The sequence below is a fragment of the Macaca thibetana genome, chromosome 5 (genome assembly GCF_024542745.1).
Source record: "Macaca thibetana thibetana isolate TM-01 chromosome 5, ASM2454274v1, whole genome shotgun sequence".
Lineage (NCBI taxonomy): Eukaryota > Metazoa > Chordata > Mammalia > Primates > Cercopithecidae > Macaca > Macaca thibetana.
This window is the reverse complement of record NC_065582.1, coordinates 80,432,202-80,459,918: the sequence shown is the minus strand read 5'-3', so window position 1 is coordinate 80,459,918 and position 27,717 is coordinate 80,432,202. Positions and strand designations below refer to the sequence as shown.

At 40.2% G+C, this 27,717-nt stretch overlaps 1 protein-coding gene and 1 pseudogene across 2 annotated transcripts in view; one reads left to right on the top strand and one right to left on the bottom strand.

The window, feature by feature from the left end:
* Positions 1–27,717, top strand: part of OSTC (oligosaccharyltransferase complex non-catalytic subunit) — a 148,978-nt gene that overhangs the window by 17,051 nt on the left and 104,210 nt on the right. The gene's annotated exons all lie outside the window — the stretch shown is intronic.
* LOC126954959 (uncharacterized) lies at positions 2,266–22,765 on the bottom strand (annotated as a pseudogene). Its single transcript, XR_007725763.1, has 4 exons — positions 22,086–22,765; positions 14,961–14,990; positions 3,811–3,876; positions 2,266–3,123 (listed from the first exon to the last, which is right to left on the bottom strand). The product of XR_007725763.1 is annotated as an uncharacterized LOC126954959 (transcript).

Genomic DNA, 27,717 nt, shown 5'->3' with positions numbered 1-27,717 from the left:
ACATGGCTACCATCTTCTCATTTTTGAATGATTGCAACTGTAATCTTTGCTTGCAGAAGGGGAGGGAAGAAGATTAATCCACTCTCCATACTCCAGCAAGGGTGATCTTCCTAAAATGCAAATCCTATCATGCTTATACTCTGCATGAAATCCTGGAGTATCTCTCCATTGCTCTCGGTATAAAGACCAAAAGACTCACAATAACATTCAAGATCTTCCAAGCCTTGCCTACCTTTCTAGGCCTATCCTTTGCCCCTCACACTGTAGACTCTGCCATCTGACTACTTGCTATTGAAGGAACTCACCAGTCTCCCTCTTCTTTCTTGGCCTTTAAACATGACGGTCCTTCTGCTTGGAATGCCCTTCCCATGCTCTTCAGCTGGCTAAACCTTACTAGCTTTTCAGGGCAGTTTAACTATTACCTCCTTTGCACTTTTCAGGAGTTCATGGCATTTTACCCACCACTTAAAAAATGTCCATCTATCTTTGACCCTAGATCAAACATGCCTTGTGAACAGAAATTGTGTCTTAAATCCCAGTGTTTAACTCTATGGCAATATCCATTATAATACATCACGCATTTTTTTTTTCTCCCTAGTATTTATCCAGCTCTGGAATTATATTGTTTGATGTCTGTCTTCCCAGCCAGGGCAACTTCCCTGACGGCTTGTCTGGCCCATTTATAGCACCTAGAACAGTTTGGGGCACACAGTAGGCATTCAATAAATATTTGCTGCCGGGCACAGTGGCTGACGCCTGTAATCCCAGTACTTTGGGAGGCCAAAGCAGGCAGATCACCTGAGGTCAGGAGTTCAAGACCAGACTGGCCAACATGATAAAATCCCATCTTTACAAAAACACAAAAATTAGCTAGGCATGATGGCAAGTGCCTGTAATTCCAGCTACTTGGGAGGCTGAGGCAGAAGAATCACTTTAACCTGGGAGGCGGAAGTTGCAGTGAGCCAGGATGGTGCCATTGCACTCCACCCCAGGCGACAGAGCAAGATTCCGTCTCAATTAAAATAAATAAATAAATAAATATTTGCTTAATTAATTGTAACTAAAAAGCCTAACACAGGGTCCAGCAGTTACTTAGACTTCATCGAATCCAATGAACCACTGATGGTGAAATGCACTGCAATTTTATATACCATTAAGAAAGGTAAGAAAGGGTGGAAATGCCTCCAAAAAGCATGACATAATGCTTAATGAAACAATGACATTATAATTTCTTCTTGGATATATTTTTTTATTTGGTATAAGAGACATATTTAGTCACAGATATTTATCTTATCTCTTACACATGCATAAAAAGAAAAATATAAGCAAAAGTAATTGGTTCAATTTTCTAAACTTCTTTATATGTGTGAGTCTAAATTTGCTGAATTACCTTCCAAACTGAGTGGTCAGTGTCCCTGACTTTCCCACAGTATCCATCTTCTGTGCCATCGAGAGTGTTGATGCTCACTATTTCTTAAAAGAGTACTCCACTATTATCCCTGGGAGTTTTCATCCAAGCTGCTGACACCCACTATTAGGCAAGTTTGAGGGCTAGTTCCTTATTGATTTTTGCCAAAGGTTAGATTTCAAACAATGGCCCTGATTCATATGTCTTCCTCAAACATAAAGGTCGGTTGACAGAAACACGAAGGGGCTCAGTTATCCAGTTGTGCCATCAAAAAGAACAGCCAACTAGTACATTACGACTGCTTCTAACTGACAGTATTTGTAAGCCACCTGCAATGTTAAAACTGATCACAATTTTAGAGTTAATAAAATGTGACTATGTGTCTGACATATAATCGATGCAACATAACATTAGTAGTATATGCTTAATAAGTATTTGAATGAGTGAGATTGACAGAGAGGAAGCACATAGAGAAATAGATCTAGGAAGTTACTCCCCAGTGCGTAAATAATTTAATATTCAAACTCTTCTCTTATTGACTGAAAAATACTATGTGCCAAGCCCCAATGCTTGGTTTATTGATATACATTATCTCATTTGATTAAATAATATATACATAATTTCTAGGTGTTATAATCAGTTCCCAAAGTGAAAAACAGATCTACTTTAGGTATTATTCTGTCTCCAGAACTCCACATTGACCTAGACTCACATCAATATCACAATGGACATTAACTTTCATAATTTTACAATCAGAAAAATCTTCATAATCATTAAAAGATTGAGTTCAGCATAGTTTTATTGTCAAAAATATTCTATAATAATTCCAAAAGACTGGTCATCTGTGAATTGTGCACATACTTTTTAATTAAAAATTTTTATTAACTTGAAATTTTCCATATGATTTCAAAAATCAACTATTAGAGCCAGGTGCAGTGGCTCACACCTGTAATCCAAGATACTTGGGAGGCTGAGGTGGGAGGATCACTTGACCCTAGAAGTTCAAGACCAGCCAGCAACACAGTAAGACCCTGTTTCTAAATAAATAAACAACTTTTAAAGGATCACCTATTAAACTGAAATGCAAGGACCTATGTTCTTAACTCAAAGATAGGATAAATAGCTAGAAAAATTCATTTGTCTTGGATTTGAAAAAGACTGCAATGGTACAAACAATCCCAAAAGGTATATTAAAACTGTCAAAATAATTATTGAAACAAAATCAAATTTAATTATCTTTAATTTTAAAATACTGTATTAGGCATGCTGTTCAGGACAGGAATTAGGAGACTAGGTGTTATACTCCAAAGATTAAGAATTACTCAGTTCAGTAAAACCTCCACCCACATCAATTTAAGTGCAGTTCCCACAAAAGCAGGGCTGTGTGTGTGTGTGTGTGTGTGTGTGTGTGTGTGTGGTACCAAAAATACCCAATTATCAGATCAGTGATATTCACAGCTCTTTTGATGATGATCTTTCAGATGATGATCTTCAGATGATGCTCTTTGCTGTTCTAAGCGATGTGTTAATGCTCACTTCCTTTTAGCCACAAAGCCTTGGCCCCACAAGTTGCCTGGAGGCAGCTCTGACCTACATGCAGTCAAATCATCCCAGTCACATCAGTCTCCAGGGTCATTTGAAGTGTGGGTGGTTGACATCTAAGGGATAAGTGGGAGAAAGTTCTGCGGCTGGTCTGACAGTAAGGAGGCTAATTCCTGAAGGGCAGAGAAATAAAATGTCACTCACTCCTATGAGCCCCTGTGGTTTTCAGAGCAGGATCCATTGTGTTTTCTGCTGCAGTCTTAGTAGGGCAATTAGTGGAGAAGGAAATGGGTGGGAGTTCTGCAAGCTTGCCAATATGTGAATGAACCCAACAATGAAGACGAGCTTTTAGTTCCCTTCCCTGGTCACTAGCCACAATGTGCATGGTGGTCAGGAGCTCTGTATCCATATGGTGAGAGTGATGCTTTGAGGTTTTGCTTGTTTTTTGCAATATTAGAGTGAGCAGCTGTCAACTGGATTGTCAAGCTAATACACATAGCAGCACGAAAGCCCTGCATTTACAATTAGTTTCCAGTTGAAATGGAATTATCCTTACTAATGACATGAGGGACTTTCTGATTGGGGTTCGAGATTAGAGGCATTTATTTACCTGTATAAAGGTCAATGCAGGAGAAACTTATATGATATGGTTTGGATACTTGTCCCCTCCAAATTTCATGTTGAAACATGACCTCCAATGTTGGAGGTGGGGCCTAGTAGAAGGTATTGAATCATGGGGGTACATCCCTCATGAATGACTTAGTGCCATCCCCTTGGTGATGAGTGAGTTCTTGCTCAGTTAGTTCACGTGAGATCTGGTTGTTTAAAAGAGTCTGGAGGCCAAGTGCAATGGCTCACACCTGTAATCCCAGCACTTTCGGAGGCCAAGGCAGGAGGATCACTTGAGTCCAAGAGTTTGAGACCAGCTGGTCAACATTGTGAGATCCTGTCTCTACAAAAAATAAAAAGAAATTGGTTGGGCATGGTGGCACCTACCTGTGGTCCCAGTTACTTGGGAGGCTGAGGTGGGAGGATTGCTTGGGCCCAGGAGGTTAAGGCTGCAGTGAACCGTGATTGCACCACTGCATTGCAGCTTGGGTCACAGAGTGGAACCCTGTCTCAAAAAAAAAAAAAAAAAAAAAAAGTCTACTACCTCTCCCTTCTGTCCCTTGCTCCTGCTCTCACCATGTGATATGCTGGCTTCCCTTTTCACCTTCCATCATGATTGTGAGCTTCCTGAGGCACTCATCAGAAGCCAAGCCAATGTTGCTGCTATGCTTCCTGTACAGCCTGCCAAACCGTGAGTGAATTAAACCCCTTTTCTTTATGAATTACCCAGCCTCAGGTAGTCTTTATAGGAATGCAAGAGGGACTAGCACACCATACCTGGGGAGAAGGAGAGAATCCATGGAACCCAGGAGAGAAAAGAAAGCCATGCTTCCAGGGAATCTCTCAGTGGCAGAATTCCAGGCTCCAGTGGCCCATGTTCATCCTGTTGCCAGGGCCAAGATCCCCAGCAGGCACAAAGGGCACAGTGACTAGAGACTCACAATATATTTAGGGCCCATGAACAGATTTTTATTTCTTTAGAAATCAGAAGGAAAAAATAAAGTTTTAGGTCAAAGAACGTGTTTTAATATGTAATGTTAATATATTCACCTTTATTCTAACCTAATCATAAAATATACTTTTTACTTTTTTTCTAAGGAGGAAGTGCCTACTGCTCCTGAAAGTTACCATGCAGCCCTGCCTGTGGTATTAGGTTAACTGATATGATATTGCTGGCAACCAATTGTTTCAGGTCTACGAAACAGTTTTGGTCTACTTACTACATATCTCTCAGACGACCCTTTCCTAGTTTGTAGAAAGTCTCAACTCAAGCCAGGGAGAGAAAGTAATCCATTTCTTTCCCTCCCTTTTTCCTTTTCCTCTCTCTCCTTTTTCTCTATTTCTTTTACCTTTTCCTTCTATATGTTTGCTGGGTAGTGGGTTCTCTCTCTCTCTCCTTTAATCTTCCCCTCTCCCCCACTCTCTCTCCTTTCTCCCCTCTCCTTCTGTCCCTATTTTCTCAGACTTTCTTATGGAACCAGAAGATCAGTCATCTATAGTCCTCTGGGCTCCCCAAAGAACCTTGAACTGTCACAGGCACTCACTGTGCTCCTTCCACCCTCAATGCTATCTCTACCCTCTTTCTCTGAGTCATAGATGAGTTCCAGAAGAGATCAGAAAGACCAGGTAAACTCAGATCAGAGATATCCTAAAGCTCTCTGGGGTTGGGGCAGGAGACAAGGTCCACAGACAGACTAATTTCTTTCTTTTCTTTTTCATTTTACAAACAGGGTCTCACCTTGTTGCCCAGGCTAGAGTGCGGTAGCGCAATCATAGCTCACTGTAACCTCAGACTCCTGGAGTCAAGCAATCTTCCTCACTCAGCCTCCTGAAGATCTGAGACTACAGGCTCACATGATCATGCCTGGCTTATTAAAAAAAAAAAAATTTTTTTTATCGAAACAGGGTCTCACTATGTTACCCAGGCTGGTCTTGAACTCCTGGCCTCAAGTGAGCCTCTCGTTTTTGGCCTTCCAAAATGCTGGGATAACAAGCATGAGCCACTGCTCCTGGCCAGACTAATTTCCTAAATTGTTTTGATCCTCCCACACTCTTTCTCTATCTTTAGTTGCTGGGATCTTGACCTGGTAGGGAAAGTGGGGAGGAAGGAGAAAAAATGATTCTACCTACTTGTTTATCCTTGAAAATTTTTCCCATCTTAATATTTAGGACAAAGATGTTGATGTTAAATTTATTTTGCAAGAATTTGCATTTTTTCCTTTCTGATCCCATCATTGAAAACCCCTGAAGAAATGAATGCCCCCTGGTCTAGCTACATAAATAGGAAATCACCAGATAAATAAGGTAAATAGGGAAATAAGAACCAGGGCATAGAGCACATCTGATATAACTTCCCCTATCACTCTAGCACAAATACTATTTAAACCCATTAGGGCCAAACCATAGAGCTGGCTGTCATGGCAATTCTATGGATAGAGTCCTGTCCTCAAGGAACTACATTTAGTGGAGAGAAGTAACGTGCATAAATGATACAAGAAAATGAACATAAATGAGGAAGGAGGAAGTGCTCAGTGGGGGACTGATAGAAAAGCAGCCAGTATCCAGGCTCCCTCTTGGCGATGAAAAGAGCTTAAAAGCTATTCCGTGGTCACAGATGATGGCGGATTATCCACTCCAGTCTGTGGCCCAATGAGAAGGTTGAGTGACCTCTTAAAAATCCAGCCCAGACGTGTGATTAAATATTCAGGCTTAAAGAAGTACTGCAGAGCCTGGAGGCAGAGGACACCTTTAGGCCAGGTGAGAAAGAAAGGAATGACTGAACGCTCATCATACAGAGCTGTGAAGGAAGAAGTAGTCAGAGACTCCATGGATTTGGTTCAGGGCTTTCATTTATCTGAAGATGTCAAAGAACCTTTGTGTTACTGGCTTTCAGAAATTCTGGGAGAAGGCCAGGCGCAGTGGCTCATGTCTGTAATTCCAGCACTTTGGGAGGCCAAGGCAGGCAGATCACCTAAGGTCAGAAGTTCAAGACCAGCCTGACCAATATGGCAAAACCCCGTCTCTACTAAAAATACAAAACATTATCCAGGTGCGGTGGCACACGGCTGTAATCCCAGCAACACAGGAGGCTGAGGCAGGAGAATCATTTGAACCCGGGAAGCAGAGGTTGCAGCGAGCTGAGATCGTGCCACTATACTCCACTTCATCTAAAAAAAAAAAAAAAAAAAACTCTGGGAGAAGAAAATGATGAAGGAGGCCATATTATTATCCAGCTTCTAGAGAGAGAGTAACAAAAGCAAAATGGTTAGCTTTGAATTTATAACAAGTCATTAGGGGAACAAGAACTGCAGAGGAGAAGGCACAACATCCATGTTGTGCCAACTTTGTCTGGACTTAAATGATGAATTTGGAAGAGAGAGGTGGAGTTGGGGAGTGGTAAAGCATTAAATAACCAACCATGACTAACCGCTGAGTTTAGCCTGAATGAATTCATTCTGCAAACATAGCTGTCATCAAAACATAGTTTATGCAAGATTCCCAAATATGCTGCATGTCACAACATATAACTACAAATCCATGCTTTGTCTGCAAGGTCATAATCAACTGTCTGTGGTGTAGCATTTGGTATGGTTGGATAACATGGAATGGTCGCCCCAGGTGATTTCAGTTTTTATGAAAGTAGAATAGGGTAAGCATTTTATTCACTGTGTTGTTGAAGGTAGATTTGTGTAGTCAACAGAGTTTTGTGGCTGCTGTTGTTTTTAATTCAAAGAACATGCTACAACAGAATACAGCTACCTTGTAGTACAAACCCAAATTTTTATTCTAGTTCTATATTCAGCTAGCTACATGAGGCATAATGACTTTATCTTAAAACGAGGCCCCTTCCAGTCTTAGAGTGCTATGATTACCCTGTTTCGTTATTGTGAATAGCCTGGTAGGCACTTTTCTCTGAGAAGATAGGGGAACAGCTGAGAAACAATGTAAGACACCATTAAATCTACTTACCACTGAAGGTAGGAAGAAAATTAATGAATTAAGTAGGGACTCTGTGTATTTCTTTTCTACTCTTTTCCTTGTCCACTAATCCTAGCTTTCAAAAAAAGCGGGGGGCAGGGAATATGTAAAATCAACTACTGTAAAGGGGTGAGCCATAGGTTATTCAAACCTGGTACTTCTCCACTGAGCCCATACACCAAAAAAGGCATAAAGGTAGAAGGTTTGACCCATGTTTGTGGTATTTTGAAAATGGGCCATGTATTTAAGAAATACCAAATTATAAATATTAGCTATATATTAGTGCTTGGTCTAGACCAGGGTTTCTCAGCCTCAGCACTACTGACATTTAGACTGTATAATTCTTTGTTGTAGGGAGTTGTGCTGCGCATTGTAGGATGTTTAGCAGAATCCCTGGACACTGCTCACTAGATGTCAATAGCAAACTGTCCCACCTTCTAATTTTGGTAATCAAAAATGTCCTCAGGCATTACCAATGTCTTCTGGCTGGTAAAGTTACCCTCCTTTAAGAATCACTGGTCTAGACAAAATGATGAGGGATATTACGATGTTTTATTTTGAAGTGTCTGTCCCTGCCATCTTTCCAGCCTCCTGCCTTGGGCATTTCTTTATTCATTTATTTAAGAGATGTTTATTAAATAACAACTACATGCCAGGCACTGTGCTAGGAGATGAGGATACAGTAGTGAAAAAGAGAATGGTCCCTAATCATGGAGTTTTCAATTTCATAGGGGAGACAATGTGAAACAAATAATTCTAAATAATACAGCATACAAAACAGAAATACAGGTCACCTGCACACACAATTATAACCACTGTTTCCCTAATCCTATTAATATTATACTAGATGGCTTAATAAGGAATTAGTTTACAAGAGAATGATAGTAATAGAGGGGTAGAACAACACAATTTTGAAAACTAGGATGTAGATGGAGGAACTAGAGTGTGATATTTTAATGAGAAACATATACTTGATCACTGCCTCATTTTCTATCACATAGCTTAGAAAACCCTCAGAATCTCTGAAGTAATATGTGCCTTTTTGTATTCCGCTGAGGGAACTAATGGCTGGGGACTCTTAGAAAACCTCAAGATAGGGGATAGTTGCCAGCGGAACCAATCAAGTGATAAGAGGAGCTGAAGGTTGAGTTAATCACCAGTGGTCAATGATTTAATCAATCATGTCAACATAGTGAAGCCTTTATAAAACTCCAAAGGGACAAGGTTTGGAGAGCTTCCACGTTGCTGAACATGTAGAGGGTGGTGAACCCAGAAAGGGCATGGAAGCTCTGCACCTCTTCCTCTATATTTTGCCCTATGCATCACTTCCATCCGGTTGTTCCTGAGTTGTATCCTCTTAGAATAAATCAGCAATAGTAAGTAAAGTGTTTCCCTGAGTTCTATGAGCCATTCTAGCAAAGGATCAAACTGAAGGAGGAGGTTATGGGAACCTCTGATCTTTAGCCAAATTGGACAGAAGTTGTGGGTAACTTGAGGAACTACTTGCAACTGATATCTGAAGTGGGGAAGCAGTCTTGTGGGACTGAACTCCTAACCTATGGGATCTTAGCTAATTCCTGTTAGTGTCAGAATTGAATTGAACTGTAGAACATTCAGTTGGTGTCAGAGAATTAGTCAGTGCAGGAAAAAACTAACACATCTATTGTGTTGAGGGTTGAGAGTATAGTAGGTAAAAACAATTTATTTGGTTTTTTCCCCTATATTGATAGAGGAAGTTTAACCTAAGACCTACAACAAAACATATCGTGATTGACATTTCACAACACTGGGGTCAAAGAGGTAAACCTAAAACTTCCATAGAGGAAAACAAAACAAAACAAAAGCTTGGATCACATACAAAGATATATGGATCAGAATGGTATCAGACGTCTTATCAGCAACACTTGAAGCTGGAAGATGACAGAACAATACCTTCAACGTTCTGAAGAAAAATTATAATAATCAAGAACTCTATATCCATACAAACTATTAAATAAGTGACAAATAGAAGACATTTCAAGACATTCAAGGTCTCAAATTATTTCCTATATGTTGCAGCTTTATGTGGCTTCATAAAAAAGATCTCAAAACTTAGTGACTTGAAGCAGCTATATCTTTCGATTCCAAGAATTTGGATGGAGCACAGAGGAGACAGATTGTCTCTATTTTTCAACGTCTATTATCTCAGATGGGTGAGTTGAACAGCTTGGGGGTTGCTGGGCATTTCTCTCTTTCCACATAGCTTTTCACATGTTTAGTTTGGGCTTTCTCACAGCTGGACTACTTCAGATTAATTGGACTTTTTACATGGTTCCAAGACAAGACAGAAATTGTGAGTCCTCTTAAAGGCTGAGACTAGAATTGACATGGTGCCATTTCTGTCATACTGTATTAGTCAAAGCAGTCACAAGTCAGTCCAAATTCAAGAGAAAGGGAAATATATACCCCTCTCAATGGGAAGAATGTCAAATAATTTGCCACATCATATATCCCTTCTCAGGAAGCTCCCAGAAGATGCACTCTACTAAAATGGCCAAGAAAGAGGAAAACAGAAAAAGATGGCTGACTAGATGCAGCTAGTACACACCTCCTCCACAGATGGAAACCAAAATAACAAGTAATACTCACACTTTAAAAAGCTCATCTAAGAACACTGGGATTTAACAGAGATGTGAAGGGAAGCACCAAAAGCAAGTAAGAAGAGGGAAGCAAGGCCACTTCCTCAGCCAGGATTGGCTGAGAGCAGGGAGAAGCTCCTAGGAAAAGAATAAAAGAGAGACTCCCCCTCTAGTCCTCGCAGGGTTCAACTCTCCCACTAGTTTTTTAAGCTATTAGCTATGGGAGGATGCCTTAATCTATGTGGGCCTAAAAACTAACAGAGATCTGACTAGAGATTGAACAAGAGGCATTGCTCCAGAGAATGAACTCACAGAGTCCGACAGGCATATGAACTCTGCGCAGCTGCAGCTTGGTGCCATCCTGAGAGCTAAACCCCAAAAGGACCACATACTGCCCTAGAACTGCTACTGTCACTGGCACCACCAAACCAAGGAGGGAGAGGGGAGGCCAGGCACCTCCATGCACCTTAAGGACAAATCCCACCATTGCTGCTGTGGGCTGCTGCGGGGCCAAGGCAAACTGCACTCCTCATAGCTTCCTCTCTGCACTGCTCCGGCTGAGAGGGGCCCTACACTCCCCAGTGGCAGGTCCATGGTTGGTGCCATTCTGAGAGTCTAGCCTCTAAAGGTCTGCATCCTGCTCTAGGGCCAGGGCTAATGGTGCCACTGCCACCACCAGGCAAAGGAGAAAGGGAGGCTGGGTGCTCCCATGCACCCCTAGGACAAATCCCATTGCTGCTTGTGTAGGCTGCAGTGGGACCAAGGCATGATAAGCAATCTACCCACAGCTACCTGCCTATGCTGCTTCAGCTGAGAAGGACCCTGCCCTCCCCAGTAGCAAGCCCATAGCTGGTGCCATTCAGAGAATCTATCCTCCAAAGGTCTGCATAATGACTTAGGGCTGGGGATGACCCTGTCCCTGTACCACCAAGCCAAGGAAGGAGGGAGAGGGGAAGCACAGGCACTTTTATGTGCTTCGAGGACAAATCTCACCTCTGCTCCTGCAGGCTTCTATGGGACTAAGGTATGAGTAAACTGCATTCTCCAGCTACCTGCCTATACTGCTCCAGCTGAAAGAGGCCCCACCCTCCCTGTAGGCAAACCTACAGTACAGCAACTGCTGCCCACATTTGAGTATTACCCTGGTAGCCTGGGGATCACCCCCACAGTCAGCACTTGAATGTATTACTGGGGGCATGAGTACAAGTCTTCTATCCTAGTCTTCTCCCCCAACTACCCTCCTGAACCCAATAACACTGGTGACAGCACAAGCTGCCTTGAAGCCAAAGAACAGGCATGCTAAGCTCACTGCTGCCACCACTGAGACCTGGTGACTGGTCCATGGCATCCTACTCCCCAGCAAAACTTCACCACGGTCTCAAATAATAACCACATCTTAAGCCACTGAGTAAATCACAGATACCATTGATACTGTTTATAGCCAAAGAAGTCATACAGAAATTACAATACTGCATGCTCCAAAAAGAAAAGCCAAAATGCCCTACCCAACCAACAACATTATATACACCTTCAGGAGAAAGTCCTTCCCTAAGAAAGCAATTTCAAAAAATTGGAAGAAGCAACAGTTACACCAGATACACAAATATCAACGTAAAAAAGCAAGGAAAAATGAAACCTCAAAAGGAGCAAAATTATTCTCCTGCAACATATCCCAATCAAAAAGAAATTTATAGGCTGGGCTCAGGGCTCATGCCTGTAATCCCAACACTTTGGTAGGCCAAGGTGAGTGGATCACATGAGACCAGAAGTTCAAGATCAGCCTGGCCAACATGGTGAAATCCCATCTCTACTAAAAATTAAAAAAAAAAAAAGTTGCTGGGCATGGTGTCAGGCGCCTGTAATCCCAGCTACTTGGGAGGCTGAGGCAGGAAGAATTGCTTGAATCTGGGAGGTAGAGGTTGCAGTGAGCCAAGATCACACCACTGCACCCCAGCCTGGGCAACAGAATGACATCTCAAAAATAAATAAATTTATAAAATTCCAGATAAAGAATTCAAAATACTGATTTTAAAGAAGTTCAGTGAGATACAAGAGAATTCTTGGAGAAGTCAGATAAACAGTTCAGAATATGAATCAGAAATGTACTAAAGACATAGACATTTTAAAAAGAACCAAACAGAAATTCTGGAAGTAAATAATTCATTGAATGAAATACAAAATACATTTAAAAATTTCATCAATTGACTAGATCGAGCAGAAGAAAGAATATCAGAAACTGAAGATGGGTCTTTTGAAATAATTCAGTCAGATAAAAATAAAGAAAACAAAAATAAGGAGTAAAGCCTTTGTGATGTTTGGGACATGTAAAGAGACCAAATCTACAAATTGTTGATATCCCCAAGGGCAAATAAAAAAATGAAAGAATTAGAAAATCTATTTAACAAAATAATAGATGACAACTCCCCAAGTCTAGCAAGAGGTTTAGACATTCAGATACAGGAAATTCAGCAATCCCAGGATGACACAATACAAAAAATTCTTCTCCACAGCACATTATAGTCAGACTGTCTAATGTTAAGGATAAAGAGCAAATCCTAAAAACAGCAAATGTATCTAGTTACTTTAAAGGAAACTCCATCAGAGCAACAGTGGATTTCTCACCAGAAACCTTAAAGGCCAGAAGAGAATGGGATGATACATTCAAAGTGCTAAAAAAAAAAAAAAAAAAAAAAAAAAAAAACCTGCTAGCCAAGAATATTAGATCCAGCAAAACTACCCTTCATAAATGAAGAAGAAATAGTCTTTCCTAGACAAGCAAATGGTGAGGGAATTCATTACCACTAGACCAACTCTCCAAAAATGCCCAAGGTCATCCTAAACCTGGAAGCAAAAGAATGTCATTTGCCATCATGAATACACATCAAACTGTAAAACTCATTGGTAAAACAATCACACAATGGAGGAAAGGACTCAGATGGTACCATGACAGAAACCCACCAAACTACAATGACAGACAATAACAGGAAAAAAATTAACAAAGAATACGTTGAAAACCAGAAAACAATTAGTAGTATGACAGGAACAAAGCCTCACATATCAATAGTAACCTTGAATGTAAATGGATCAAATTATCCAATTAAAAGATACAGAATGGTTGAATTGATATTTTTTAAATGATTCAGCTATATGCTGCTTTTGAGGAATTCATCTTACTAGTAAAGACATATAGACTGAAAGCAAAGGGATGAAAAAAGACATTCCATGCAAATGGAAACCAAAAGTGAGTAGGAGTAGCTATATCCGATAAAACAGACTTTAAATCAAGAAGAGTTAAAGAAAAGAAAGGACAAAGATGATAATTATATATTAATGAAAAGTCAATCCAGCAAGAGAATACAACAATTCTAAACATATATACACCCAAGGCTGGAACATCCAGATTCATAAAGCAAATATTCCTATATCTAAAGAGAGAGATAGACTGTAGTACAGTAATAGTGGGGGATTTCCCAACACCCCACTCTCAGCATTACACAGCTCATCTAGACAGAAAATTGACACCAAAAAAATCTAATTTAAAGTAGGTTTTATTTAGTCATTTACAGAACATTCTATCCAACAACTGCCAAATACACATTCTGCTCATTAGCACATGGAACATTTTCCAAGACAGACTATATGTTAGGCCACAAAACAAGTATCAGAAAATTTTTAAAAATCAAATTCATATCAAGTATTTTCTCAGATCACAATAGAATAAAGTTAAAAATCAATACTAAGAGAAACTCGCAAAACTAGACAAATACAAGGACATTAAACAACATGTTTTTGAATGACCATGGAGCCAATGAGGAAATTAAAACAGAAATCAAAAAATTTCTTGAAAAAAAATGAAAATAAAATATACCAAAACCTGTGGAATACAGCAAAAGCAGTGCTAACAGGGAAGTTTATAGGAACAAATGCTTACACCAAAAAAGCAGAAAAATTACAAATGAGCATTCTAATAATGCACCTTGAGGAATTAGAAAAGCAAGAACAAATTAAATCAAAAATTAACAGAAGAAAAGAAATAATAAAGATTGGAACAGAACTAAATGAAATAGAGACTTAAAAAAATACTAAAGATCAACAAAATGAAATGTTGGTTCTTCAAAAAGATAAACAATATTGATAAACCACTAGCTAGACTAACCAAGAAGAAAGAAGATCCAAATAAACAAAATCAGAAATGAAAAGGGAAACATTACAACTGACATCATAGAAATACAAAAGATCATCATAGACTATGATGAATAATTATAAATTGACAAACTGGAAACCTAAAGATATAGATAAATTCCTGAAAACATGCAACCTACCCAGATTGAATCATGAAGAAATAGAACATCTCAACAAATCAATAACAGGTGGTAAGATTGAATGAGTAAGGCAACAACAACAAAAAGTCCAGGACCAGATAGATTCACGGCTGAATTCTACCAAATGTACAAAGCACTAGTATGAATCTTCTTGAAGTTATTTCAAAAAATCAGAGAGGAGGGAATTCTTCCTAACTCATCTATGAGGTCAGCATCACCCTAATATCAAAACCACAAGGAGACAACAAAAAAGAAAACTACAGGCCAGTATCTCTGATGAACATAGACACAAAAATCCTCAACAAAATACTAGCAAACCATATCCAATAGCACATCAAAAAGATAATACCCTTGGGCCTGGCAGAGTGTATTATCTTTTTGATGTGCTGTTGGATTTGCTATGGGATTATCACATTTGTAACCCCAGCACTTTCAGAGGCCAAGGTGAGGTGGTAGGATTACTTGAGCCCAGGAGTTCAAGACCAGTCAGGGCAACATAGTGAGACCCCATCTCTACAAAAAATACAAAAATTAGTCAGGTGTGCTGGCATCCACCTGTAGTCCCAGCTATTCAGGAGGCTGATGTGGGAGGATTGCTGGAGCCCAGGAGGTTGAGGTTGCAATAAACTAAGATCACACCACTGCACTCCAGCCTGTGCAACATAAGGAGATCCTGTCTCAAACAAACAAACAAATAAAAAACGAAAGATAATATACCATGATCAAGTGAGATTTATACCAGGGATACAAGAAAGGTTCAACATATGCAAGTCAGTAAACATGATATATTATGTCAAAAGAATGAAGTACAAAAACCACATAATCATCTCAATAGCTCAGAAAAATCATTTGATACAATTCAACATGGCTGCATGATTTAAAAAAAACCTCTCAAGAAACTATGTATAAAAGGAACATACCACAAAATAAGAAAGGCCATATGCAACAAACCCACGACTAACATCATACTGAATGTGGAAAAGTTGAAGGCCTTTCCTCTAAGAACTAGAACAAGACAAGGATGCTCACTTTCACCACTCCTATTCAACACAATGCCAGAAGTCCTAGCCAGAGCAATCAGACAAGTGAAAAAAATAAACAGCATCCAAAATGGAAAACCGGAAGTTAAATTGTCCTTCTTTGCTATTGATATGATACACCTAGAAAAACCTAGACTACACACACACACACACACACACACACACACACACACACCTCTTAGATTTGATTAATGAATTCAGTAAAGCTGCAGGATGCAAAATCAATGCCCGAAAATCAGTGGTATTTCTATAAATCAATAACGATCTAGCCAAGAAAGAAATCAAGAAGGCATTCCCATTTACAATAGCTACAAAAAACATACAAAGAAACAAAAACCTAGGAATATATTTAACCAAAGAGGTAAAAGATCTCTACAAGGAAAACTACAAAACACTGATGAAAGAAATTGAAGATAATACAAACAAATGGAAAAACATCTCAAGCCCATGGATCAGAATTAAAATTGTTAAAATAGCCATATGGACCAAAGCAATCTACAGATTCAATGCAATTTTAATGAAAACGTCAATTATTTTTCACAGAACTAGAAAAAATAACCCTAAAATGCATGTGGAATCAAAAAAAACCCAAGAGCCAAAGCAATCCTGAGCAAAATGAACAAAGTTGGAAGCATCATATTGTCTGACTTCAAAATATACCACAAGGCTATAATACCCTAAACAGCATCATACTGGTATAAAATAGGCATATAGACCAATGGAACAGAACAGAGAACCCCAAAATAAGGTCACATATTTACAGTCAACTGATGTTTGACAAAGACACCAAGAACTCATATCGGAGAAAGGACAATCTCTTAAATAAATGGTGCTGGAAAAATAGGATAGCCACATTCAGAAGAATGAAACTAGACCCCTATTTCTCATCATATACAAAAATCAACTTGAAGTTGAGTAAAGACTTAAACACAAGCTCTAAAACTCTAAAAATACTAGAAGAAAACCTAGGGAAAACTCTCCTGGGCATTGGTCTAGGCAAAGAATGTATGACTAAGACTTCAAAAGCATAGATAACAGAAATAAAAGTAGACAAATGGGACTTAATTAAGCAAAAAAAAAAAAAAAGCTTCTGCACAAAAGAGAAATAATTAACAAAGTGAAGAGACACCCTGTTGCACTGAAGAAAACATTTGCAAACTTCATCCAACAGGGGACTAATATGCAGAATACACAAGGAACTCAAACAACTCAACAGGAAAAAAAGGCAACAAATAATTCCATTAAAAAGTGGGGGAGGCTGGGTGCGGTGGCTTACACCTGTAATCGCAGCACCTTGGGAGGCCAAGGTAGGCAGATCATGAGGTCAAGAGATCAAGACCATCCTGGCCAACACAGTGAAATCCCATCTCTATTAAAAATACAAAAACTAGCTGGGCGTGGTGGTGTGCACCTGTAGTCCCAGCTACTTGGGAGGCTGAGGCAGGATAATCGCTTGAACCACAGAGGCAGAGATTGCAGTGATCTGAGATCATGCCGCTGCACTCCAGCATGGTGACAGAGTGAGACTCAGTCTCAAAAAAAAAGTGGGGGAAAGCACATGAATAGATATTTCTCAAAAGACAACATACAAATGACCGACAGGTATATGAAAAAATGCTCAAAATGCTCAACATCACTAATCCATTAGACAAATGCAAATCAAAACCACAATGAGACATCATCTCACCCCAGTCAGAATGGCTATTATAAAAAGACAAAAAAATAATGGATGTTGATGAGGATGTGGAGAAAAGGGAACTTGTTACTCTGTTCTTGGGAATGTAAACTGGTGCAGCCACTAAGAAAAACAGTATGGAGATTTCTCAAAAAACTAAAAACAGAATTCAATCCAGCAGCCCCACTACCAAGTACCTATCCAAACGAAACCAATAGATCAAAGGGATAAAGGGATACAAAGCATTTGCATTTTTATTGCAGCACTATTCACAATAGCAAATATATGAAACAAACCTAAATACCCATCAATGGATGAATGGGTAAAGAAAATGTGGTAAATATACACAATGAAATACCATTTGGCCATAAAAAAGAATGAAATCATATCATTTGCAGCAACATGAAAGGTCATCATATTAAGTGAAATAAGCCAGGCATAAAAAAATAAATATTGTAGGTACTTACTTACATGTGGAAGCTAAAAAACTTGATCACCTGGAGGTAGAGTGGAAAGAGATAATGGAGATTGGGAAAGGCGATTGGGGAACGGAGAAAGAATGAAAAGAAATAGGTTAAAGGGTACAAACATGCAGTTAGATAGAAGAGATAAAAGCAATGTTTGATAGCAGAGTAGGGTGACTATAGTTAACAAAAAAATGTGTTGTACTCAGGTGATAGACAACCTAAATACCCCGACTTAATCACTGTGCGTTACACACATGTAACAAAATTTCACGTGTACCCCAAAAATTTGTTTAAAAAATTAAAAAGAAGATGACGGGGGAACTAAATAGGGGAATCCTACATAAGAAAAAGGCAAAAAGAATCCCCAAAATGCAATGCGAAAGAGATATCAGGATTACAACTGTGAAGCAGCTCTAAAGAACAGAGATCAAGGAATAGATAGATGTCTATGATTTTAAAAATAATAATAAACTTGCTTAAATAATTAATGTGTCAGAACTTAGTGAGAAGAGAAGATCTATACTGTGGGGAATTGGGGGAGTATTAATGATAATTTAAAAGTTAAAAAGAGGTGCTTAGAATCAATACATTGAAGAGAAATTTTGCACTAGACACTTGTTAAAAATAGCAAGGAAGACTTTACTCAAGACTATTGCAATAAAGGAGAGAGATTGAATTCAATTCTAAATACAACAGGGATACCAACCTATGTGACAAGAGTGAGACCCTACCTCAAAAACCAACCAATAAATAAATACAACAGGAATAAGTGGGAATATATCCAAGGGGCATGATGAGGGAGTCACTGGATAGAAACATACTAAAGAGGGACTTGGTTAAGTATCAAGGACATTGGGGGAGAGGAACTTGATTAGACATCAAGGGTATGGAGGAGAGCTTGGTTAGATATCAAAGGTGGTGGGATTCTCTATAAACTGGCTAAGCAGTATCCAATGCTAAAACTAGACTGGGAAAGCCAAAGATTGGGCCAAAGATAAAGTCTAGTCAAAAGGAGGGCTCAGAGGAGCCTGACTACATTTGCTCAATAAGGGAGTCTTTGTCAAATGAGCTCCTTCCTTCCTTCCTTCCTTCCTTCCTTCCTTCCTTCCTTCCTTCCTTCCTTCCTTCCTTTCTTCCTTCCCCCTTCTTTCTTTTGTTCATCCTTTCTTTTGTTCTTTCTTTCTTGTCTGTCATCCAGGCTGGAGTGCAGTGGTGCCGTCATAGCTCACTATAACCTTAAACTCCTAGGCTCAAGAGATCTTCCCACCTCAGCCTCCTGAGGAGGTGGGACTACAGGTGCATGCTACCATACCTGGCTAATTTTTGTTGTTGTTGTTGTTGTTATTTTTGGAGATGAGATATCGGTATTTTGCCCAGACTGGTCTTGAACTCCTGTCCTCAAGTGTTCCTCCCACCTTGGCCTCCCTAAGTGTTGGGATTACAAGTATGAGCCACAAGGCATGGCTATCTTTTAAAAACAAATGCAAAATGTTTGTTTTGTTGTTTTTAATACATTTTTACAGATGATTTCTGTAAACCAAAAATAAAATTCTATGACCCCCCCCAACCATCTGAATAGACACCCTCCTCTTGGCCAGGGCATTCCTAAGGTAACCTGAAAGACTGGTTCAGGCCATGATGGGAATGGCAGATTGGACATGCCTCATTATACCCTCCTCCCTTTTGGAATTCAGGAAAAGCTGACCAGCATTTAACATCAACACAAACTCTGAATCTGATAAGAAACATCTGCAATCTATTCTCTTTGACACTTGCTACCTGGAGGTTTCATCTGCATGATAAAACCTTGGACTTCACAACCGCTTATCACAACCCAGACATTGTTTTCTACTGATAATAACTCTTTCAACCAATTGCCAATCAGAAAATTTTTAAATCTACCTATGACCTGGAGGTCCCCTCTTCGAGTTGTCCTGCCTTTCTAGATTGAACTGCTGTAAATCTTACATGTATTGATTGATGTATTATTATGTCTCCCTAAAATGTATAAAAGCAAGCTGTACACTGCCACCTTGGGCACATGTTGTCAGGACCTCCTGAGGCTGTGTCTTGGGTGTGTCCTTAGCCTTGGCAAAATAAACTTTCTAAATTGATTGAGACCTGTCTCGGATACTTTTGGGTTTACATTTCACACATAGAAATTATGAGAACAAATTTTTATGGAGGCCTAGAAGAAAGCACTATAAACTTTGCAAATAAGTGCAGGAGAGGCAGGTGATAGTGATACGGCATTCCCACCAATAATTACCCCCCCCAAAAAAAATGGCTGGTGCGCTGAAGAAAACTTTAATTCCCCTACAGTTTTAACTAGGCTCAGCCATGAACATGGGGAAGGCTGGCATTTGTGCAATGACACTGGGGTTCTCCACTACACATCTGGTCATCCTATCAGTCCCTTAAACCTGCCCACAACCAGTTCCTAAAAAGGAAAAGCAGTGTTCTTTTGCCAGCAAAACTGGGGTTTAGTCGAAAGTGAAAGGATCTATTTGAAAAGGTATATCTGCATTTAAAGAATGAAAGGATCTATCTTTGGACCTGGTAACAAATAAACAAAATCTCAAATGGATAAAGCTTGTGTGATGAGACCAAATTACACAAAGCGAAGAAGCTGAATTTTGTTTAATTTAAATGACAGAGAATAGACATGCCCTGAGTGACATTTTTCTGAAAAAATCACCCTGAATGCTATGTAGAGGATGGGTTGTAAGGGGGAGCAAACATAGAAGCATGGAGGCCAGTTAGATAGTTACTGCAGCCAGTTATTTGGACTAAGAGAGTAAAGGTAGAGAATAAAAGAGATAATCAGATTTGAGATCCATTTTGGAGGGTGAGTTGACTAGATTTGCTGATGGATGGACACAGGGGTGACAGAAAGGAAGGAATCAATAAGGACTTCTAGGTTTTTAGCTTGAACAACTAAGTAGCTGTCATTTACTGAAATGATAAAGACAAGAACAGATTTGAGAGGGGAATCAAGAATTTTGGTTTCAAATGATTATTAGCTATCAAATTTCATATCAAGGAGGAGGTTAGATATGTAAGTTTGGATCTTAGTGGGGCTAGTGAAATAAATTTGGAAATTGTCATAATTTTGGTGGTTATGAGAGTGCCTAGAATGAGGATAAAGACAAAACAAACAGAGAAACCAAAATCAAGCCTATAGAATACTCAAAAACTTAGGAGTTGAGCAAAGAAAGAAAACCCAAAAGGAGTGAAATAAAACCCAATGGTATGGGAAAAAATGTAAAGAACATGGTGTCAGGGAAGCCAAGGGTGTGTTAAGAGTGGAAGAGTGGTTAACCACATGCCAACTGGTCACGATGGCTAACATCCTTTATGAAATCATTTTGACTAGTCACTATAAATCTTGGTGAAAATGAAAACTATAGTAAGGTTACATAAGATGAAGGAGGAATGGAATGTGAGGAGTTAGAACAGGATGTGAAGAAATTCGTAGAGATCGTATGAGGAGCCAGGGTTCTTTTTGGAAAAAAAAAAAAAGCATCTAATAACTTCCATTCTTTTTCAGAGAGAAAAAGAGACAGTGCACAGGAAGGAGGCTAAACTTGCTTGCATAACAGTCCCACTCTCTCAATAACCTTAATCCATTCATGAGGACAGAGCCCTTGTGATCTAATCACCTCTTTTTTTTTTTTTTTTTTTTTTTTTTTTTTTTGAGACGGAGTCTTGCTCTGTCCCCCAGGCTGGAGCGCAGTGGCCGGATCTCAGCTCACTGCAAGCTCCGCGTCCCGGGTTCAGGCCATTCTCCTGCCTCAGCCTCCCGAGTAGCTGGGACTACAGGCCGTCTCGGCCTCCCAAAGTGCTAGGATTACAGGCTTGAGCCACCACGCCCGGCCTCTAATCACCTCTTAAAGGCCCCACCTGACAACATTGTTGTATTGAGTATTAAGTTTCCAACACATAAACTTTGGAGGACACATTCAAACCATTGCAGGGAGTTATAAGCACTTCCTAATGAGACTGTCAATATCTCAGAAAAGCTGTGTGGACAGCTCATGACAGCTGCCCCAATGACTGTTCCATAGGCTCTGGACAGGTGAGTGAGCAACGATGAAGGGTTTGGGTGTTCTCTCTCTTTCTTCTCTTGAAGGGAGGGATAGGGAAATGAGTCTCAACTCCAAAATCCACAGTGGTCTTACAATTTACCAAGACACAGGGTACTAAATTCTCCTGGGAATGACAAATAACGAAAACCAGGATCAAAAGTCCCCAGTAATAAAGGAAGAAAACATGTGGCCCCACCCTCGAAAGGCAAGAGTGCTGAGGGAAAGCAGGGCTCTCATTCTGAGTGAGTTAAACACCAAAAGGTTTATGTCTGGTCTTGAGACATCAACGGGCCCTTAGTGGGGAGGAAGAAAAACAATGTGGTGTTATTCAACAGTACCTCCAGACCAGTCCCTGGGGAAATTGTTCCAAGTTCCTCAAACAGTGGAGCCAGTAAAATTGAAAGAGTAAGACTACCTCTTGGGGGCCTAAAATATCTGTGGCCACTATGCGAAAATATCAGGTCAGGCCACCCAAGATTTCCAGAGTGGTATTCATTTTGATTGATGGCTTCTTCAACCAGGAGCAGGCCACAGGCTAGAGTGGTAGCAGTGGAGAGCAGAGAGGTGGTCCCCAGAGCAGCAGTCATGAGAGGAGATGGGCCGATGAGCAGCCTGAAAGCAGAACACACAACAACAGCAGGAAAGCTACAACAGCTGCAGAGGACCATGTGGAAAGGGAGATGCCTCAATGGTTTAGAATTCTATAATAAAACAGTGGTGGTTTGGAAGAAGCCCCAAGACAACTGCTACCAAACCTGTGAAATATAATTTAGTCACCTCAAACATGCCTCTGTGACCTGAGGCTCTTCCTGCTGCCTGGAACGTTCCTCTTGGGCTGAAGTAGGACCAACTTCTTATTCTTAAGGTACGAGCTAAAATGTATCTCAGAGTGGAGGCCATCTCTATTTAAAGATCTCCCTGTGATAGTCTAACACAGTCCTGTTTTTCCTTAAGAGTACTGCATTTCGCTGATTCTGATATATACTTTTTTTCATATTTTAACATTGCTGAAGTTGGGCTGAATCTTATCATCAAAACTGTGTCATAGTTTAATTGGCCACAGTTTTTCTAAGTGACTTTTTTTAAATGGTGCATTTTATAACCTGTGCCATTTCTATTCAAGAAAATAGAGTTTTCATCACATTCAATGAGTGTTGTTTGTATGTTTAGTGTTTGTTTGTCTACTCTATAAACTGTAGGCTTCTTTAAAGCAAGCACTAGCATGTAGTACAATACCTGGTGCATCATATGTATTCAATAATGATTAATCAAATGACTGAATTCATTAACTTTATTTATTTTTTTTTTGAGACAGGGTCCTACTATCTTGCCCAGGCTGGTCTTGAACTCCTGGGCTCAAGTGATCCTCCCACCTCGGCCTCCCAAAGTGGTGGGATTATAGGCATGAGCCACGGAGCTTGGCCTGAATTCATCAACCTTAGGGTTGTACGGCTCTCAGCGGAAAAACACTGTATACAATACTATGTATAATCAGATGACTTAAGATTTTTGGACAAAATTAAATATACAGTCTGTCAGATTCACATGTACCCAATATCTTATCTCAAAGTACTGGTGTTTTTGTTTTTTGGATTTTTTTTTTTTTTTGAGTCTCACTCTGTTGCCCAAGCTGGAGTACAGTGGTATAATCTTGGCTCACTGCAACCTCTGCCCTCTGGGTTCAAGGGATTCTCCTGCCTCAGCCTCTCAAGTAGCTGGGACCACAGGTGCACACCACCACGTCCAGCTCATTTTTTTGTATTTTAGTAGCATGGGGTTTTCACCATGTCGGCCAGACTGGTCTCGAACTCCTGACCTTAAGTGATCTGCCCGCCTCAGCCTCCCAAAGTGCTGGGATTACAGGTATGACCCACCACATCCATCTTCAAAGTACTGGTTTTAAGCAGAAATTTCCACACAAGTAGATACCTTAAAACAAAGAACACTTGAGAACATCTGTCTAAGCAGAACAAAGTTTTTGTATTAGACATTTCTCGGAAACCTACTTTTAAAGGGGAGATATTAATAGAAAGTATTTATGAAGCATCTCTCAGTGTAATGCCCCGGTGCTTTGACAAGTATGCTATTTTTGAACATGGAAAAAACTCATTGTGATACATTATGACCAGTTTCTCCTGCTTAATACTGTAGTTAGGTCTAATCTTATGTTTATAACCTCTTAATCTACTTCCATGGAGGAAATAGATTTCGCCTTATCTATTCACTTGGTACTAACTCAAATAAGTAGAAAAACCAGGGGATTTAATCTTGGCTAAAATAATTTAGCAATTAGCAAATATTTTAAGAAACGCCAATTAGAAACATAGAAAACATAAATGGATTTCAATGCATGTTGATCTTTTTGAAAATTTTCCTCTGAATGAACGTCTTTCTTTAACACTAATGCAAGGCTCTGGATAAATCTTATTATTATGAAAGTCCCCAATAGTGAGAATTTAAATACAAATTTATGCAAAATGAGAAAAATGGGTCACTTCTGCCATTGCCTTATTCCTGGAATATTTTTTTTAGCAAAATAGAGCTGAGAATAAAAATCATCTCAATTTTACAATACACCATATCTCCCTCGTAACATTCAGATAATGATTCTGAAGCTATTTGGTATGATGGATGAAGAAATGCATTCTGAGCTTGGGCGAATCACACTACTCGGGACCTCTGTTTCTGCTTTTGCAAGTCTGACTTGTCAAGGGCCCCTCCCATCTCCTCAGAGACAGCTTCCAAACATCCCTGGTCAGAATCAGTGTCTCCTTCCTCTTCTGGGCCCACTTAACATGTAGTTTCTAGTTCTTGTGTAACAATTATGCAGTGAACCCTGTAGTGCAGACGAGTGTGTGTGCATTTGTCTACCTCAGAAGGCTGTGAACTCCTGGAGTGTCAGGACTGTTTTCATTCATCCTTGGGTCTTGTACATGGAAGATGACTCATATTTTGCCATATCAGATTGAATTGCTTTATAAGTTTAGCTTTGGCTTATTCAGTTTATGCTCCCTAAGGTTTTGTTTTTATGTACTAGTATTGCAGATTAGAAATAAATAAATAAATAAATAAATAAATAAATAAATAAATAAAATAAAAAACAAGCTCATCTCAAACCCTCATGGGTCTTTTTGTGTGACATAGAATGAAGAGCCGAGCTGAGCCCAACCTCAGTAAAGAAGAGAGTGCCTCCACGGGCCCCTGTAGTCCCAGCTACTCGGTACTCGGGAGGCTGAGGCAGGAGAATGGCGTGAACCCGGGAGGTGGAGCTTGCAGTGAGCCGAGATCTCGCCACTGCACTCCAGCCTGGGCGACAGAGTGAGACTCCGTCTCAAAAAAAAAAAAAAAAAAGAGTGCCTCCAGCAGTTCAGACCAAGTTCATGTCCTGAGGTAAGACTGGCAGGGGCTACCCTGGGCCCTGGGAAGACAGGGGTTCCTACGAGATGAGAAAAGTATTCCCTTAGGTTCTGAGAGAAAATGGCAATGCTCTATGTGGACTATGCAGCTATTAGAGACCCAGGCATATTTATGCAATCTAATCCTGGGTCAAATACTCATTTTCCAGGTGATGATGGACAAGTCCCTTAAGCCTTCTGATCAGCAGCTTCTTGAACTCTAAAATGGGAAATCTAATATTAAAGATGTCCTACAACATGGACTGTTGTGAAAACTAATAAAGACAAAGCCTTCTCAAGCACTATGAAGCATTCAGTGCTAAGTACAATGAAAATAATGTGGCCAGAGGCCTCAGGCCTGTGCCAGATGGAACCAGCCTTGGCCACTCTTTCCCATACTGCTGCTCCCAGCTGACAGAGGTTTGGCTGAAGATTCTGCCAGGACCCGTGCATCAGTATTCCCACAAGGAGCTGCAGGGCACACACACTGTGTGCTGAGAAAGTCCCCAAGAAAGATGGAACCCACATAGGGGCATTGCTGATGCTGTCCCAGAAAACAAGCCCAGGGATTTTCCCAGCTCTATACATTGCTTTGTGTTTATCAGTGCTTCGACCAGCAGCTATTCATTTGTAATATGAAACTCTTAAAATAAAATCTTTTTTATTTTAGCGAGTTTTATTGAGGGAACCTGGCTGCAGGCAGGATTTCAGTCTTATGTCTGCATAAAGCCTAAGCTGTTGGCCAGTGGAAATATTTCCTTAGAAAAACCAAGGTGTTTGATGTTATTTGATTGGACTTCTCACTTCCTAACCAGTTGCCTTGGTGTTGCTTAGATGAAGCCCAGATTAATTTTTTTTCTCGGTCACTTCTTACAAAATCTGAAATCTGAAAGTTCAGCCCTAACCACCTCACAAAATGGTCAGTCTTGTTCTTGACCTCATTAACAAAGGACTGTCCTTCCAACTCACACCAACCTGGGGGAGGAAATAAACCAGACAGCCCGAATGACGACAGAGTGGGATGAAATAACCCCTCCCTGGGACAATGCCTTTTCCTGTTTCTGGAGGCTCCTCCTATTCCCACACTGGTTTCTGCATCCGTTACTTGGCCAGGATCCTCTTTCACATCAAAGTGTCCCTCCTTGGGCTTCAGAAGTAGGGGCATAACCTTAGTTTCTACAGGAAGGCATTTTCATCCCAAAGGAAAGGGGAAAACCATGTGTTTCGTTGCTATACAATTACAAGCCACTTTCCTTGTTTTTCATTTTATAGTCATGCACATGAAAAGTATAGGCAGGCTTTTAGCTACGATGAGCCAAACATTTGGTTCCTAGACTTCTATAGTTTGAGCTGGAAGCATTAAAATAATTAAACTCCAGCCATTCAGTCTTCATTAATAATATTAAATGCCTGAGTCAGGAAAAGTTTTAGGAGAGGATATGATTTTCTTTTTTACTTCAAAAACACACGAAAGGGCATAATCTGGACAGATACTTAAGGAAGAGAGGTTGAAGAATGCCATGCATTCCATCTCAGACTAGGCTATGGGGACTCTTCTTGGGAGGTCTGAGTTTCAATCCAGTTTTGAATGGCTGAATGTAATCGGTGATGGTAGGGCACTACGGCTTTCCCAAAGCTGTCACTTGGTGTCATTATCAAAAGCACTTATTTGGTACCTAATATGTCTATGCGTGACAGATGTTTAAATAGGAATGTCCCTGTCTTTCTGGGGCCTCTGATCTAAAATGGTGCAGATACTCTTGGAAATGGGATAAACAGCAGAACCTTGGGTGGGAGAGAGCATATCCAATAGTATTTTTTCAGTGTGTAATTAGGGTGGGAGGGTCTAGAAAATTTTAACTGTTGGAGAATACAATTCATTATCATTGGAAGGGTACCCTGTAGAAGAGTATCACATTTGGGGAATGGGAGCTGTTGATCAAAAGATAGCATAATTTTCAGCCAGGCGTGGTGGCTCATGCTTGGAATCCCAGCATTTTGGGAGGCTGAGGCAGGTGGATCACTTGAGGTCAGGAGTTTGAGACCAGCCTGGCCAATATGGTGAAACCCTGGTATTTTTTTTTCATTTTATTTTATTTATTTATTTTTTTGGAGACAGAGTCTTGCTCTGTTGCCCAGGCTGGAGTGTAGTGGCAGGATCTCAGCTCACTTTGACCTCTGCCTCCCAGGTTCAAGCTATCCTCCTGCCTCAGCCTCCCCAGTATCTGGGATTACACCACGACAATGGGCTAATTTTTGCATTTTTGATAGAGACAAGGTTTTCCCATGTTGTCCAGGCTAGTCTTGAACTCCTGAGCTCAGCCAATCTGCCCGCCTCAGCCTCCCAAAGTGCTAGGATTACTGGCGTGAGCCACCTTGCCCGGCCTGAAACCCCATTTCTACTAAAAATATAAAATTTAGCTGGGCATGGTGGTGCATGCCTGTAATCCCAGCTACTGGGCAGGCTGAGGCAGGAGAATCGCTTGAACCTGGGAAGTGGAGGTTGCAGTGAGCCAAGATCATACCACTGCATTCCACCATGGGCCACAGAGCAAGACTCTATCTCAAAAATAAT